The sequence below is a fragment of the Engystomops pustulosus genome, chromosome 9, assembly GCF_040894005.1.
Source record: "Engystomops pustulosus chromosome 9, aEngPut4.maternal, whole genome shotgun sequence".
NCBI classification, from domain to species: Eukaryota; Metazoa; Chordata; class Amphibia; order Anura; family Leptodactylidae; genus Engystomops; species Engystomops pustulosus.
The window spans coordinates 91,647,897-91,665,339 of NC_092419.1; the positions used below are offsets into that span (position 1 = coordinate 91,647,897).

A 17,443-nucleotide genomic window follows, 5' to 3' on the forward strand; every position below is an offset into this window, starting at 1 on the left:
ACTAAGGGTCAGCAGTCCGCACTATCATCGGAATACAAGGATTTAACAAAGTAATTTGTGTCGCAAGCCATGCACTTACATGCACCGAGAGGAAGATGGTGAAGTCCAGTGGACCTTAGCGGGGAAGCGGCACATGTAGAACATCGGGTGCACGATCTTCATGAATCGCGGCAGATGTGGATTCCGGACGACTGAAGTGTGTACAAACAAGGATATCAGATCAAAAACACAGTGGACATTGAGTTTTATTTCATGCTTTATTGTTATTTATTTAACAATTTCATGACATGACGAGCCAATGAAAATTAAGGACCAACCCCATAGATTCATATTGATTATAATTTATATAATTCGTTTATAGGATCACAACATAATTGACAGTATTGTTCAGAGATTACCCTCACACAAATGAGGCCTTGTCCACTTTAAGACTCGTGTGTTCAAATTTCATCTAAGCTTAGCAGTCTGGTGGTTTCATTCCTTATATATTTACCCATACATAGAATTAACAAAATGACAATTTTATATGCCTATTGTTGCAAATACATTTCGCCCCTAAGATGCTATTTCACCGCGTCCACTACAACCATATGTTCTGGGGCCTCTCAAAGAAAAGGGCAGTCGAGCCGAAGCTGCAGACGGTTGTCTTCATCCTGTACTACATCCAATATATTTGGTCTAGTTCAGTCGACATTGTGAAATTTAATAATTTAACAATATGTTCTTAAACTTATGGATACAACTAAATAACAAAATTACTATTTTAGTCACATATTGTTGCAAATACAGTTCACCCCTGAGATGCTATTTCACCGCGTCCACTACAACCGTATGTTCTGGTGAAATCCCCAACCACTAGAGTAGTGGACTCCAGCATCACAGGGAGGCCCATTCTAATGAAGAGAATGTCCTCCACCCAATTCCAGAACATTGAGGGGCCACTCAAAGAAAGGGGCAGTCGAGCCGGAGCTGCAGACGGTTGTCTTCATCCTGTACTACATCTAATATATTTAGTCTAGTTCAGTCGACATTGTGAAAATTAATAATTTAACAACATGTTCGTAAACTTATGGATACAACTATATAACAACATTACTATTTTAGTCACATATTGTTGCAAATACAGTTCACCCCTGAGATGCTATTTCACCGCGTCCACTACAACCATATGTTCTGGTGAAATCCCCAACCACTAGAGTAGTGGACTCCAGCATCACAGGGAGGCCCATTCTAATGAAGACAATGTCCTTCGCCCATTCCCATAACATTGAGGGGCCACTCAAAGAAAGGGGCAGTCGAGCCGAAGCTGCAGACGGTTGTCTTCATCCTGTACTACATCCAATATTTTTGGTCTAGTCCAGTAGATATTCAGAAAATTAGTAATTTAACAAAATTTTGTTAAACCTGTGGACACATCTTATTAACAAAGTGTCTATTTTTGTCAGATATTGTTGTAAATACAGTTCGCCCCTGAGATGCTATTTCACCGCGTCCACTACAACCATATGTTCTGGTGAAATCCCCAACCACTATAGTAGTGGACTCCAGCATCACAGGGAGGCCCATTCTAATGAAGACAATGTCCTCCGCCCATTTCCATAACATTGAGGGGCCACTCAAAGAAAGGGGCAGTCGAGCCGGAGCTGCAGACGGTTGTCTTCATCCTGTACTACATCCAATATATTTAGTCTAGTTCAGTTGACATTGTGAAATTTAATAATTTAACAATATGTTCTTAAACTTATGGATACAACTAAATAACAAAATTACTATTTTAGTCACATATTGGGGCAGATTTACTTACCCGGTCCGTTCGCGATCCAGCGGCGCGTTCTCTGCGGTGGATTCGGGTCCGGCCGGGATTCACTAAGGTAGTTCCTCCGCCGTCCACCAGGTGGCGCTGCTGCGCTGAAGTTCCCCAGAGGCGCGCTGGAATGCCCTGAAATTCACCGGCTTCTACCTGGTGAAGGTAAGTGTAATTTTTGCGACACATTTTCTTTCTTAAATGCGGCGGTTTTTCCGAATCCGTCGGGTTTTCGTTCGGCCACACCCCCCGATTTCCGTTGCGTGCATGCCAGCGCCGATGTGCCACAATCCGATCGCGTGCGCCAGAATCCCGGGGCAATTCAGGTACAATCGGCGCAAATCGGAAATATTCGGGTAACACGTCGGGAAAACGCGAATCGGGCCCTTAGTAAATGACCCCCATTGTTGCAAATACAGTTCACCCCTGAGATGCTATTTCACCACGTCCACTACAACCGTATGTTCTGGTGAAATCCCCAACCACTATAGTAGTGGACTCCAGCATCACAGGGAGGCCCATTCTAATGAAGACAATGTCCTCCGCCCATTCCCATAACATTGAGGGGCCACTCAAAGAAAGGGGCAGTCGAGCCGGAGCTGCAGACGGTTGTCTTCATCCTGTACTACATCTAATATATTTAGTCTAGTTCAGTCGACATTGTGAAAATTAATAATTTAACAAAATTTTCTTAAACTTATGGATACAACTAAATAACAAAATTACTATTTTAGTCAGATATTGTTGTAAATACAGTTCACCCCTGAGATGCTTTTTCACCGCGTCCACTACAACCGTATGTTTTGGTGAAATCCCCAACCACTATAGTAGTGCACTCCAGCATCACAGGGAGGCCCATTCTAATGGAGACAATGTCCTCCGCCCATTTCCATAACATTGAGGGGCCACTCAAAGAAAGGGGCAGTCGAGCCGAAGCTCCAGACGGTTGACTTCATCCTGTACTACATATATTATATTTGGTCACGTTCAGTAGACACTGTGAAAATTAATAACTTAACACAATGTTCTTAAACTTATAGATACAACTAATTAACAAAATTACAGGACATTAACAATCTATACATCATATGTAAGGTTATTAATGTTAAGATATGAAAAACTGCTTTAAACACATGAAACACTTAAGTAACAATTTAGATTCATAAAAATGCATCTAAAAATCTATAAATGCAGATCTACTAGGCCAGCTACAGAACCACCAATATAGAGCTGTTCTCAGGTGCAAGTACTGTGCCCCCTCCATCCTGAATATTTCTAAAGCCCAGCTCTCCTTTCCCTTTCCCCGCATTTCCATCTTCCTTTCTAACCTCACACCATTATCGAGTGAATTTTGATCTGAGCGGAAAAAGGAGGGGTGGGGGAGGGACAGGCCAAATTTAAAAACTGTTGCAGAAAGAACTAAAGCACAGTGTGGTCCACACATTGGGGTTCTAATGAATATGGGCTGCACATGATTCTCAAAGAGGAGATGGCACAACCAGCAGCTGAGGACACCTTGCTCACAGGGTATGATTTATGTAGGGTAATCTCTAAAAATACTTCTGTCTTTTGCTGTCATCAACATGGTGTGGAGAAGCATTACTGCTTTGGGTCAATTGAAGAGGCTCATGAGTCTGGCTTCAAGAGCGTAGAACTTTCTTTCTGAGGATCATGTTGAGGTTTGAAGGTCTTTGGAGATGAGGGGAGTCTTGAAGGTCTTGTGCAGGTCTTCAGTGATGAGGGGATTCTTGAAGGTCTAGTGCAGGTCTTCAGAGATGAGGGGAGTCTTGAAGATCTTGTGCAGGTCTTCAGTGATGAGGGGAGTCTTAAAGGTCTTGTGCAGGTCTTCAGTGATGACGGGATTCTTGAAGGTCTAGTGCAGGTCTTCAGTGATGAGGGGAGTCTTAAAGGTCTTGTGCAGGTCTTCAGTGATGAGAGGAGTCTTGAAGGTCTTGTGCAGGTCTTCAGTGCTGAGTCGACTCTTGAAGATCTTGTGCGGGTCTTCAGTGATGATTATAGTCTAGACGTTCACGTGTGGGTCTCAGTGATACGTGTAGCTTTCTTCACATGGGAGGTGAGGATTCAGGAAACTCTTCTTTCATACTTTACAGCAGATTGTGGCACAGGGCATCAGCAATGATCTGAGAATGAATGATAGAGAAGATTTTATGTGGTTAGTTTTCTGCTTGTCAGCCTTAGAATGTGTTACTATTACCATTTATACTCACAATTTCCCACTTTTTTCTAGACTTCCAACTTGAGCCTGTTTTACAACAAACTCCCCTATAGACTTTATAGTGAATGAGTATCCAAATTGCCCTTAATATGTGCTGTCCAGAGGCACCTAGAGATGAGTCTAAAAAGCTGCTAGTGATGCTATAATGTGGAAGTTGTGACCAATGAGCAGAGATGTCCTGACTCACAGGTCAGTATAGAAATACTCACAGCATCCCATAGGGTACAAATAGACGATATGGTCAGATATTGTCACAATTCCTTAATTACAACTACGTCACAGCTGCATCATGACTACACCATCTATTTGTACCCTAAATCATACAATGATGAGTACCCCAGATTTCACCCAGTCTTCCATTGCAGCAAATCTGCATTGTGAATAGGAGCTGAGTGATTATGGCTTTGGATACGTATGAGATGTAACATACAGCATCTTTATGTCAGGCTGTAGGATATATGTCAGATTGCATTGTTTGCCGCTATGGGAGGGGCTCAGCAGTTCTTACTAAATGTATCCAATAGAAAAACAGTATTTAGCAACTATTTATGGATCAGCTTTTATTTCTTAATTTTAAAAATGAAAGCTTCCCTTGTCTCATGGCACCTTTCCTACTAGGGAGCAGCACTGTGTATAGCGGTACTGTGCCCCTACCCACCAGTCCATACAGACACCAGACAGTGTCCCTACCTTATCACCACCTATATCAAAGAGACTGCGTTCTTACCCATTGCTCCACCAGTGACAGCTGAACTGCGTCCTATCCCACCTATGTAGCAGCAGTGTCCCACTATAATCCCTCCATCTAATGGCCTCCTAAGAACAGAAAATATTATTTTTACAATAACAGAAGATTATTCCCAACCTCTGAGTTTGAAGTATTTTTCCACATTAGATGATGTCCTCTCTGTTTCATGTTGCTCCTCTAGACGTCTTCGGGTCTTCTGGTTTTCGGGTCTTCTGGTCTTCGGGTCTTCACGCTCCAATACCTCTGGCTGATTGTTTGGTTCCAGGTGATTTTGACTTCATCATCTTGCTCCTCATTGGTCAATATCAGTTGAGTTGAGTTGTGGCTGCAAAATATTGCTTCTGACTGGTTGGTTCTAGATGACTGTGACTTCATAATCTTGCTCCTGATTGGTTGTCGTGGGTAACTAGAACAGTTCTAGAATACTTGTGATAAATCTCCCCCAGGGACTACACAGGGGATATGACTGCTGCACAGTTATTTTTATATGAAGCTTTTCAATGAAGCATTTAGTGGTAAATAACATAAGAATAAAGCTAAAACACAGGGTTTTTGTTTCTTGTATTGTTAGTGGAGAGCTGTTCCCCTGCCATCCATGCCTAGTAATATGCGAACACATCTATACAATACTAAGTGATTGAACACATCACTTTTAAATAGGGTCAGGGTAATAAATGGGTTATTTTTCTAGAAGATACCAATACAATTTTGTTTTTATAAAATCAATTTCCTCTTTTTAATTAAAAGCCCCTATTGATCCCCTATAATAGCCCTAAGACCATACTCACATTCCAGTATAAAATATTCTCATAATAAAATTGCTCAACCAAAGAGCCACTCCACACCAAACACGTTGCCCGCCCCAGGTTTCCCCTATGACGTTTTTTTTTCCGGGGCATGGTGTCGGTGTGATCATTCGAAGATTATATAGTTTTAACCCTTCAACATATTAACTCACGCACTCATCACTTAGATAAAATCCATTGCACATACCCAAGAATTTACCATTAAGAAAAACCCTTAGACAATATTATTAAAAAGAAACAGAGTCACTGCAATGTGCTTATTCAATATTAGAATACAAAATCGTGTAGCATAAGGACTGTATAATAAGCACCTTGCAGTGACTCTTGAAATTTTGACTTTCCAGAACTTTAACTTGAAATTTTGACAATCCGTACTCCTGGAACTTTAACTTGAAATTTTGAATTTCTGTAATCGCAGAATATGAACTTGAAATTTTGACAATACATATTCCTGGAATTTTTACCTGAAATTAGAACATTCCGTATTACTGGAACTTGGACCTGAAATTTTGACATTCCATTTTGCCAGAGCTTCAACTTGAGGGTTTTTTTTACCTGAAATTTAGAATTTCTGTATTTCTAAAACTTTAATGTGAATTTGACACTTCATATTCTCAGAATTTTGACTTAAAATTTTGACTATGCACGTTTCAGAAATTTAATTTGAAATTTTGACATTCCATATTTCTGGTACTTGAAATTTAGACCTCTCTGGCCTCTTTGCCCACCTTCAAAAATGTTTTACTTTTTTCTTTTTCCATGTAACGAGTAGTATGAGGGCTTGTTTTCTGCGTACCAAATTGCACTAATTACGGTATTTAATATTGCATGCTGTCTACTGGGAAGCAGGAAAAAAAATTCCAAATGCAGTGAAAATAGTGAAAAAATGCATTTTCACCATTTTCTTGAGCGCTTGGATTTTAAGGCATTTACTGTGCGCCACAAATGACATGTCTACTTCCTTCTTTGGGTCAGTGCAATTACGAGGATACCAAATTTGTATAGGTTTTATAATGTTTTCATACATTTACAAAAATTCATACCTCCTGTACCCAAAAAAATCTTCATTTTGCCATCTTCTGGAGCTGATAACTTTTTCATACTTTGGTGTATGGAGCTGTGGGTGGAGTAAGGGGTTAAGGCTCTTCACCTTTCTATGTAGAATTTTTGGATGTTATGTTAACAAATTGCCAATTACAGGGTCATGTTGGAATATATACCAATTCTTTTTCAATATTTCTCTCACTATGTGGGATTCTTTTGTAAAACCGGCTAATGAATGGAATTACCAGTTCATCCTTTTTTTTCTTCTATTACTTCTTTTTCAATTTCCAATTCAAATTGTGCTCTTCTAACTAATTCTAATGTGTAATTCCTTTCTAAAAATCTTCCCTCTGGCATTTTGGACTGCGCCTCATAATCCTTCCTCTTTGTACAGTTTTGTTTAACTCTTTTAAATTGTCCTTTAGGGATATTTTTTAACCATGATCCAAAATGACAAATGCCAAACTCTTGCAGTCGGTCTCTTTAAAAAAGGTATTTATTTTTAATAAAAGGTTGGCACAACCACTTGGTCAGGCCATGGATATCATGACAAAGAGGTTGTTGATATTTCTGCCACAGGACTGACTATCGGATCAAGGATGAGTGTGCCTACAGCCACCATGAATCCTATAACATACTTCAGAGTAGATATGCACTGAGCAGAACTATCCTAGGTATCATAGCAATACATACACTGTTATACTGTAGAAGTGCTTTTAATTTCTTATTTCAATATTTTAGCGCAGGTCAGGATGGTAGGCCCAGGGGCTGATATTCAAGTGATAAATAATAATAATAATTTTTTATTTATATAGCGCCTACAGATTATGCAGCGCTGCACAAAGCATGTCAAATTGGTCCCTGTCCCCATGGGGCTCACAATCTAAACAACCTAACAGTATGTTTCAGATTGTGGGAGGAAACTGGAGGACCCAGAGGAAACCCACGCAAACAGAGAGAACATACAAACTCTTTGCAGATGTTGACCTGGGTGGGATTCGAACCCAGGACCCCAGCGCTGCAAGGCTGTAGTGCTACTCACTCAGCCACCGTACTGCCCATGAGAATGACAGGTAGCACAGGTACTGAGTAAGGTCAGGGCTGACAGCTTAGGTTTACAGTTAAGTATTCAGGAACAGGTTAGGTCATATAGAGCATGTTGAGTTAGGTATTAAGACAGGGCAGGTCGTAAGGCACAGGTTCACACTTAAAGGGGCATTACTTTCTGTATCATTTGCTCAGTTTTCTAGATCCCTGCTTGCTTTCATTCTATAGTAAGCTTCATTGTGTACCTCAAGTGGACAGAAATCTGACCATGGTCACACAGGTGCACAGCTTGTTATATTACACAGCTCTGATTACTCCCTATGATACTAATGAGCTGTGCACCTATGTGACCATGGTCAGGTTTCTGTCCACTGGAAGTAAACATAGAATGACAGCAAGCAGAGATCTCGAAAACTGTGAGGAATGGATACAGAAATATTGGACGATTGTATAATTTTTCATCATACAAACAACAACATAAATTTTACGTGGGAATACCCCCTGAAGTATCCAGGAACACAGCACAGGTTTATAATTACAACAGAGCAAGTGCCAAAGGCTCAGGGTTCAGGAACTAAGACATGGTCACACGTAGGAAGCCAAGAGGACATTAAACAAGATTCACCTTAGCACGGACTAGTTGTGCCAGGAATCTTTGCTTAGGCGCCTTTCTTGTGAGAGAAGCTGCTTTGGGGACTCAGTTCATAGATGGTCAAGGGGCAGGGCTTAAAGGGGCTTTATAAATTGGTTTTACTCCAATAATATTCTAGCACCCACAGGTAGTGTATGAAATAAACTTGTTACAGACGGACCCCTCTGCCCACTGTGACCTCCAGTGAAGTTCTCTGGATGCTTTACTATAGTCCCAGATTGCAATAATCAGCTGTAATGTGTCTGTAATGAAGCTTTATTATTAATCCTTGGCGCATTGTCCGTCGTGGATCCAATATCTATTAGGTGTCGCTGCTGCGCCGAGGTCCGCCGGAGTTCACCTGCTTCTTCTCGGTCCATGTAAGTGCTTGATCTTGCGAAACATTTAGTTTTTAAAATTCTGTGTTTTTTCCCAATCTGTCGGGTTGTCCGGAGGCCACGCCCCGATTTCTGTCGCGTGAAAGCCGGTGCGATTGCGCCAAAATCCGATTGCGTGCGCCAAAATCCCGGTGGAATTCAGCGCAAAAATTCGGGAAACCTGACGATAGTGCGGCCACAGAGCCCTTCGTAAATGAGCCCCATTGTTTCGACTTACATACAAATTCAACTTAAGAACAAACCGATGGACCCTATCTTGTATGTAACCCGGGGACTGCCTGTACACGTTTCAATCTGACCTTCTCTGAACGGCAATGATACATAAAATATGGAGAGAATGTGAACAATGGGGGATGATGCAGATTAAGGTTCAAAGCGTAGGTTTTTTTTTTTTAAATTACAGAGCCAGATAAAATTGCTCTCAGGTTTCTAAACAGCCGACAAATGAGAGTAACACGGATGTGATTTTCGCATTGTTTTTGTGTTTATTACAATAACCCACTTCCATAAATAAAGGATGAAGCTACAAAATAATTATGCGCAAAGCCAACGAGAAAAAGATCAGAAGCAACAAAACAGCATATGTAATTTTTGTTAGCAGCTGTTATAATTGCACAACAATATTTGTCTCATAAAATCAGATTTGTCCTGCTGTTTGAGACTTTCAAGTCTCTTTAAAGAAACCACTAAATATGTCTGCAATGAAGGAATCTGCTTTCAAGCTCCCAGCAACACCTTATAGCTAACATATGGAGACCCAAGTTAATATTTCATGCAGCGTATGTCAAGGTATTTTACCCACACTGCCGAGTGAAAGAAAACTGAAACTGGTACACCAAGCTGGGCAAGTCTGTTTGGGCACATGGCTTCGTAGAGGCAACAAATTACACAGGAGCCTGGGTGATAAATGTGTAACATAATGAATATCTACTGGCAGACTTGTTCTCCATATACGCAGGCACAATGTGATCATTTATATACAAGTCTAAGTCTATACTACCAGCAGTTTTGGCCATACAAAGCTGCAGACAATTTTAGGTACCATACTGGTCCTGGAGATCTGTGTGACCATACCTTTGTGTTGATAGTAATAGCAGTACTGTGAATAATGTATTTATATTCCAGGATTATAGATGGACTTGGTGCACTGATGTGTGATATTTATTTATTGAACACATTGGGGGTCATTTACTAAGGGCCCGAATCGCTATTCTTCGTCGGGTTTCCTGAAAATTTGCTCCGAATTGCGGGTTTTTGGCGCACGCAATAGGATTGTGGAGCACCGGCATGCACGAGACGGAAATCGGGGGGCGTGGCCGTCGGAAAACACGACGGATTCAGAAAAACCACAGAATTTTTTTAAAAAAATTTGTCGCTTGACATGCGCTTACCTGCACCCAATATAGAACGGTGAACTCCGGAGGACTTCAGCGCAGCAGCGACACCTGGTGGACATCGGGCACACCACCTTAGTGGATTGCCGGAAGACCCTAATCCTTGACGGAGAACGCGCCACTGGATCGCGTCAGGACCGGGTAAGTAAATCTCCCCCACTGGCTACAGGGACTGTGCTGGTGATCAGTTTGGATGAAGAAATCAAAGAACACAGCAGTGAGAGGAGGCTACCCCAATGTTCCAAGCCCAGCTACAATCCCATAATATAGATTTATTTTCACTTTCCTGCTGCTACACACAAAAGTTATGCTGACACATAGGGGCTCATTTAATAAGGGTCCGCGGACCGCACAAACATTGGATGTTCTGTCGATGACTGTTTTGTGCCGCATTTAAAAGCTGATTGTGGCGCACGTGATCGTATTTTGGTGCAAACGGGCCGACTTTCATGCAACAGAAATCGGGGGGCAGGCCGACGGACGATCCAATGGATTTGGACAACGCACAGGATTTAAAATTCAAAATTGTGCCGCAAGCCATGCACTTACATGCACCTGGAAGAAGAAGGTGAACTCCGGGGGACCTCAGCGGGGAAGCGACACATGCAGGAAATTGGACGCACGATCTTTGTGAATCGTGTCAGCTCCAAATCCTCGACGGACAATACACCTCGGGGATCGTGACGGGACGGGTAAGTAAATGTGCCCCATATTTTCCAAGGCCAATACCTATTATTGTCTACAGTTTTAAATAGTCAATTCTCCAATTTAAAAAAAATATATTTTAAAGGTATTAAAAAGCTATATAAATTTGGGTTGAATATTAAATGCTGACACTAGAAAGTAAAATAGTGAAGATAACAAGCCCTTAAATAAAAAAAAAAGTTATAGCTATTGGAACATGGGCAATGTAAAAAGTACCAATACAGCAGCTCTTGAGTAAACCCTACCCAATGCCTCACTCTCAGAACTGACTGATAACCCCAGTCACTTTGTTTTTGTTTTAAACATATATGAAATATTCATAACCCTAAATAGCAACCAAGAACAAAAATTCAAAAGGAAAAAAAAGAATGACGTCATTGGGGTAGATTTATCTGTTTGCCCCACAATGTGGGAGATCCTTTCTCTTTCTAGTTTTCCTGTAAGTCTACAGTAGTTCCTTTTTTGTCTTGTTTCTTAGGCCTATTGCCCACGAGTGCGTCTAATGCGACTATCTTGCATCCAACTTTCATCATGTGCTTGTAGGAATGTCCGGCCCTAATGCCCAGAGACTGAAACTGAACTGGGATGCTGGGTTCAGTTCTGGTCTCTGAGCATTCTGGCCAGACAATCTGACAAGCACACGATGCAGTGGTGGGCAATCGGCTTCAGTCTTGTCTTAGGTTGAGATCACATGTCGTGCTTACGTTGTGTGACTGCACCCTTAGGTGGATTTTCATTGTGTATAATTGGACTTGTATCTGTGAGTCTAACATTGCTGCCTGGTGTGGAGGACACGACTTTAAAAAAAAATTACCTGTACACTCTGTAATCTTACACTGACCATCACTATAGGAGGTAAAACAGCAATAAAACTGTTTTGTAAAACTGTTTTGTAAAAAACTATTGTGTAAAAAATTGAGAATTTCCTTTCAAGAAAAAGTTGAAAAAAAGAGTGCGAAAGCTTATATGCCTCCCTCCCCCTCCCCTGGATGAAGACCTTATCTTGTCTGTAGCTTGTAGAGTAAGTTTCTTTGTGCTTCTACTTGCCAGCAGGAAGTCTGTGCAGCACACGTATCATAGTTTCAGTGAGCCAAAGCGCAGTTTTTGTGCCATTTTTGCGACTTTTAACTCTGTTCTTTTTCAAGTACGCCTTGTCTGCACCTTTGTGCAGTGTGCCTTATGTATCTTTGTTTTCCAGATGTTCCGTGCGACTTTTCACTTAGGTTTCACTTTTTAGCACCTTTTTTGCGACTTTTTAGGCGCAAATCTGCACCTGGTCCAGGGCAGGTGCAAAGGAAGTTTTCTTTTCATGGACCCGATTTTAACATGTAAATTGGAATTATTTCACATGCTTTAAACATTTAAAGCAAATATTCTATATATGCAGTCCCCGGGTTATGTACAAGATTTCTGTAGGTGACAATTGGATATTAAAAATGTTGGGTTGTCATAAGAACCAGGATTAACAATAAAGCTTCATTACAGACACCTGTGAAAACTGTTATATCTGTTTATTATAGCCCAAGGCTAAAGTACAGTAAATTGCCAACATCCAGAGGTCCGTTTGTAACTAGGGGTCGTATGTAGAGATGAGCGAACATGCTCGTCCGAGCTTGATGCTCGTTCGAGCATTAGCGTACTCGAAACTGCTCGTTGCTCGGACGAATACTTCGCCCGCTCGAGAAAATGGCAGCTCCCGCCGTTTTGCTTTTTGGCGGCCAGAAACAGAGCCAATCACAAGCCAGGAGACTCTGCACTCCACCCAGCATGACGTGGTACCCTTACACGTCGATAGCAGTGGTTGGCTGGCCAGATCAGGTGACCCTGGGATAGACTAGCCGCTGCCCGCGCTGCTCGGATCATTCTGTGTCTGGATGCCGCTAGGGAGAGAGCTGCTGCTGGTCAGGGAAAGCGTTAGGGTGTTCTATTAGCTTACTGTTAGGCAGGAGTGATTCTCCAAGAACCCAACAGCCCTTCTTAGGGCTACAATAACGTTCTACTTTTTTTTTTTTTATTTGCATCTAGTACCATTTTGTGAGGAATTAGCAGGGGGACTTGCTACCATTGTGTTTAGCTCTTAGTGGCACACATATCCACCTCAAACACCAAAGTGGGAAAATTTAGTAGGGGTTGGATTTCAATTAGGCACAGTCTGCCATTTTTCCTTTTTTATTTTACGTTTATTTTGTTTAATAACTCAGTGTCATCTCATCTGGCATAGTAGTGTGCTTTCATACTTGGCTAGAAAATAGCCATAGGAGAATCCAAACGGCTTACGCCTACAGTAGCGTTATATATTTGATTTCTGGTTGATCTGCTGGTGGCTGTACTTGCTGCAGTGCATCTACTAGCCAATTGTGAGCAATTTGTAGTGAGACTTGCGACCGCTGTGTTTTGCGCTTAGTGACGCACATATCCATTGCAAAGACCGAAGTGGGAAAATTTAGTAGGGGTTGGATTTCAATTAGGCACAGTCTGCCATTTGTCCTTTTTTATTTTACGTTTATTTTGTTTAATAACTCAGCGTCATCTCATCTGGCATAGTAGTGTGCTTTCATACTTGGCTAGAAAATAGCCATAGGAGAATCCAAACGGCTTACGCCTACAGTAGCGTTATATATTTGATTTCTGGTTGATCTGCTGGTGGCTGTACTTGCTGCAGTGCATCTACTAGCCAATTGTGAGCAATTTGTAGTGAGACTTGCGACCGCTGTGTTTTGCGCTTAGTGACGCACATATCCATTGCAAAGACCGAAGTGGGAAAATTTAGTAGGGGTTGGATTTCAATTAGGCACAGTCTGCCATTTGTCCTTTTTTATTTTACGTTTATTTTGTTTAATAACTCAGCGTCATCTCATCTGGCATAGTAGTGTGCTTTCATACTTGGCTAGAAAATAGCCAAAGGAGAATCCAAACGGCTTACGCCTACAGTAGCGTTATATATTTGATTTCTGGTTGATCTGCTGGTGGCTGTACTTGCTGCAGTGCATCTACTAGCCAATTGTGAGCAATTTGTAGTGAGACTTGCGACCGCTGTGTTTTGCGCTTAGTGACGCACATATCCATTGCAAAGACCGAAGTGGGAAAATTTAGTAGGGGTTGGATTTCAATTAGGCACAGTCTGCCATTTGTCCTTTTTTATTTTACGTTTATTTTGTTTAATAACTCAGCGTCATCTCATCTGGCATAGTAGTGTGCTTTCATACTTGGCTAGAAAATAGCCAAAGGAGAATCCAAACGGCTTACGCCTACAGTAGCGTTATATATTTGATTTCTGGTTGATCTGCTGGTGGCTGTACTTGCTGCAGTGCATCTACTAGCCAATTGTGAGCAATTTGTAGTGAGACTTGCGACCGCTGTGTTTTGCGCTTAGTGACGCACATATCCATCGCAAAGACCGAAGTGGGAAAATTTATTAGGGGTTGGATTTCAATTAGGCACAGTCTGCCATTTTTCCTTTTTTATTTTACGTTTATTTTGTTTAATAACTCAGTGTCATCTCATCTGGCATAGTAGTGTGCTTTCATACTTGGCTAGAAAATAGCCATAGCAATAGGATAGCATTGTTTGGTTTTAAAAACTCAAAAACACAAAAAAAAAAAAAAAACACAAAAAAAAGTAAAAAAAAAATTAAAGCTATAACTCTCATTTTAAAAATGTTTAACCCGAGGGCTAGGGGTAGAGGACGAGGGCGGGGACGTGGGCGTCCAACTACTGCAGGGGTCAGAGGCCGTGGTCCTGGCCGGGGTGAGACACCACCTGCTTATGAGGGAGCAGGGGAACGCCGCAGAGCTACACTCCCTAGGTTCATGTCTGAAGTTACTGGGACTCGTGGTAGAGCACTGTTGAGGCCAGAACAGTGCGAACAGGTGATGTCGTGGATTGCTGACAATGCTTCGAGCAATTTGTCCACCAGTCAGTCTTCCACGCAGTCCACCCATGTCACCGAAATCGCCACTCCTCCAGCTCCTGCACCTCAGCCTCCTCCCCCCCAGTCTGCCCCCTCCCAGGAAAATTTGGCATTTGAACCGGCATACTCTGAGGAACTGTTTTCTGGACCCTTCCCACAGTCACAAACCACTTGTCCGGTTGCTGCTGAGCAATTTTCCGATGCCCAGGTTTTCCACCAGTCACAGTCTGTGGGTGATGATGACCTTCTTGACGTAGTGGAAGTGTGTAAAGAGGTGTCCGACGATGAGGAGACACGGTTGTCAGACAGTGGGGAAGTTGTTGTCAGGGCAGGAAGTCCGAGGGGGGAGCAGACTGAGGGATCGGAGGATGATGAGGTGACAGACCCAAGCTGGGTTGAGAGGCCGGGTGAACACAGTGCTTCTGAGACGGAGGAGAGTCCTCGACCAGAACAGGTTGGAAGAGGCAGTGGTGGGGCCAGACGGAGAGGCAGGGCCAGAGCAGGTGCATCAGCGCCAAATGTGTCAACTAGTGAAGCTCCCGTGGTGAGGGCTCTTGCGGCGAGGGCTAGATCTTCAGAAGTCTGGAGGTTCTTTAAGGAAACACGGGATGACCGACGGACTGTGGTGTGCAACATTTGCCAAACCAGGCTCAGCAGGGGTTCCACCACTACTAGCTTAACTACCACCAGTATGCGCAGGCATATGAATGCTAAACACCCCACTCAGTGGCAACAAGCCCGTTCACCTCCGGCCGTGCACACCACTGCTCCTTCCCCTGTGTCAGCTGATAGTCAGCCCCCTGCCCAGGACCCTGCCACAAAAACCCCATCGTCGCCTCCACGATCCTCCACAGCATCCACCAGCGTTCAGCTCTCCATACCCCAGACGCTGGAGCGGAAACGCAAATATAGTGCAACCCACCCGCACGCCCAAGCCCTTAATGTGTACATCTCCAGATTGCTTAGCCTGGAGATGCTGCCCTATAGGCTAGTAGAGACCGAGGCCTTTCGCAACCTCATGGCGGCGGCCGCCCCTCGGTATTCGGTCCCCAGCCGCCACTACTTTTCCCGATGTGCCGTCCCAGCCCTGCACCAGCATGTGTCAGACAACATCACCCGTGCCCTGACCAACGCCGTTTCTGACAAGGTCCACCTGACCACGGACACGTGGACGAGTGCTGCCGGGCAGGGCCACTATATATCGCTGACGGCACATTGGGTTAACTTGGTGGAGGCTGGGACCGAGTCTGACCCTGGGGCTGGTCATATACTGCCGACGCCGAGGATTGCGGGGCCTACCTCGGTCCAGGTGTTTCAGGCCTACTATGCCTCCTCCTCCTCCCACCCCTCCTCCACCTCCTCCTCCGAACTACCATCCGTGGGCACGGCGCCATCAGTCGGTAGCTCTAGGCACAGCAGCAGTGCCGTCGCTAAGCGACAGCAGGCGGTGCTCAAACTGCTGAGCCTAGGCGACAAAAGGCACACCGCCCAAGAGCTATTACAGGGCATCACGGCGCAGACTGATCTGTGGCTGGCACCGCTGAACCTGAAGCCAGACATGGTTGTGTGTGACAACGGCCGTAACCTGGTGGCGGCTCTGCAACTCGGCAGACTGACACATGTGCCATGCCTGGCCCATGTGTTAAATCTGATAGTTCAGCGTTTCCTCAAGACATACCCCAATCTGTCAGATTTGCTCACGAAGGTGCGCCGCATCTGTGCGCATTTCAGGAAGTCCAGCCCAGATGCTGCCACTCTCAGGGCAGCGCAGCGCCGCCTCCAACTGCCCGCTCACCGACTGTTGTGCGACGTGCCCACGAGGTGGAATTCAACACTGACCATGTTATCCAGAGTTTACCAGCAGCGCAGAGCGATTGTAGACTGCCAGATGTCAACTTCCACCAGAAGTGGTAGTCAGGTCAGTCAGCTTCCTCAAGTCTACAATGAGGAGTGGACGTGGATGTCTGATATCTGTCAGGTGCTGAGTAACTTTGAGGAGTCAACACAGATGGTCAGTGGCGATGCCGCCATCATCAGCCTCACCATCCCGCTGCTTGGCCTGTTGAAAAACTCTCTGATCAGCATGAAGTCGGAAGCTTTGCGCTCGTCACAAGAGATGGGGGAAGAAGAATCCCTTGTTGATAGCCAAAGCACCCTTAGGTCTGTTTCTCAGCGCATATCGGAGGAGGTGGAGGTGGAGGAGGATGAGGAGGAAGAGGAGGAGAATGTTGGCGAGACACAAGAGGGGACCATTGTTGAGTCCTTCACTGTTCAGCGTGTATGAGCAGAAGAAGAGGAGTTGGAGGAGTTGGAGGAGGAGGAAATGGACAGTCAGGCCAGTGAGGGGAGTGAATTCTTACGCGTTGGTACTCTGGCGCATATGGCAGATTTCATGCTAGGCTGCCTATCCCGTGACCCTCGCGTTCAAAGAATTTATTCCAGCACCGATTACTGGGTGTTCACTCTCCTGGATCCATGGTACAAGCAAAATCTTTCCACTCTCATCCCTGCAGAGGAAAGGAGTGTGAGAATGCATGTATACCAGCAGGCCCTGGTGCACAAGCTGAAACAGTATTTCCCTTCTGACAGCGCTAGCGGCAGAGTGCGTAGTTCTGCGGGACAAGTAGCGAGGGAGAGTAGGCGAGCAGGCAGCTTGTCCAGCACTGGCAAGGGTACGCTTTACAAGGCTTTTGCCAGCTTTATGTCACCCCAGCAAGACA

The 17,443-nt window shown here is 43.9% G+C and overlaps 1 long non-coding RNA gene across 1 annotated transcript; it reads right to left on the minus strand.

The window, feature by feature from the left end:
- Window positions 1-243: 243 nt before the first annotated feature.
- Window positions 244-5,166, minus strand: LOC140077340 (uncharacterized). Its single transcript, XR_011849767.1, has 2 exons — window positions 4,906-5,166; window positions 244-3,945 (listed from the first exon to the last, which is right to left on the minus strand). It is a non-coding gene; the product is annotated as an uncharacterized lncRNA (long non-coding RNA).
- Window positions 5,167-17,443: the final 12,277 nt, after the last annotated feature.